Genomic DNA, 536 nt, shown 5'->3' on the forward strand with positions numbered 1-536 from the left:
ATTCTTCGATTCACTATTCTACTCTACGGAGTTAGAAGCTGTTCCTCCCGCCTCCTCAAATCTCTTTTTTTCCCCAAAGTCCTTCGCTCCGGCTTGACATTAAGTCAGGATTTCCTCCTTTTTGGAAACTGGTAAATCACGAGCCGGTTTACTGCAGTAAGTATCTACCTTTATCCTGTACCCTTGACGTCACGTGGTGTTATAAATACAACTGTTCTCATAACGTATACCTCACCGTTATAAAGAGGGTAACGTGCAGGACTTTGTTTATTGTTTTCGTGCAGTTTCTCTGTCTATTGATTTGCAGGTCCACACGTCACTGATTAAAAGTATTCCTCTTGACAGGATATCTGCTGCATTGCTTTACGTTTTCTCACTTTGATGTCCAGTACGTACTGACCGTGAAGTTTAACTGCTGAAACTTGCTATCAAGCTTTGTTATTTCAGCCAAGCTTAAATGTGATGCTTCTGAACGCTTCTCCGGTTCGCCTGCCTGGTCTCCTATTGAAACGACAACACAATGTTGTTGTTTTTTA

Source organism: Penaeus monodon, chromosome 32 (genome assembly GCF_015228065.2).
Source record: "Penaeus monodon isolate SGIC_2016 chromosome 32, NSTDA_Pmon_1, whole genome shotgun sequence".
Lineage (NCBI taxonomy): Eukaryota > Metazoa > Arthropoda > Malacostraca > Decapoda > Penaeidae > Penaeus > Penaeus monodon.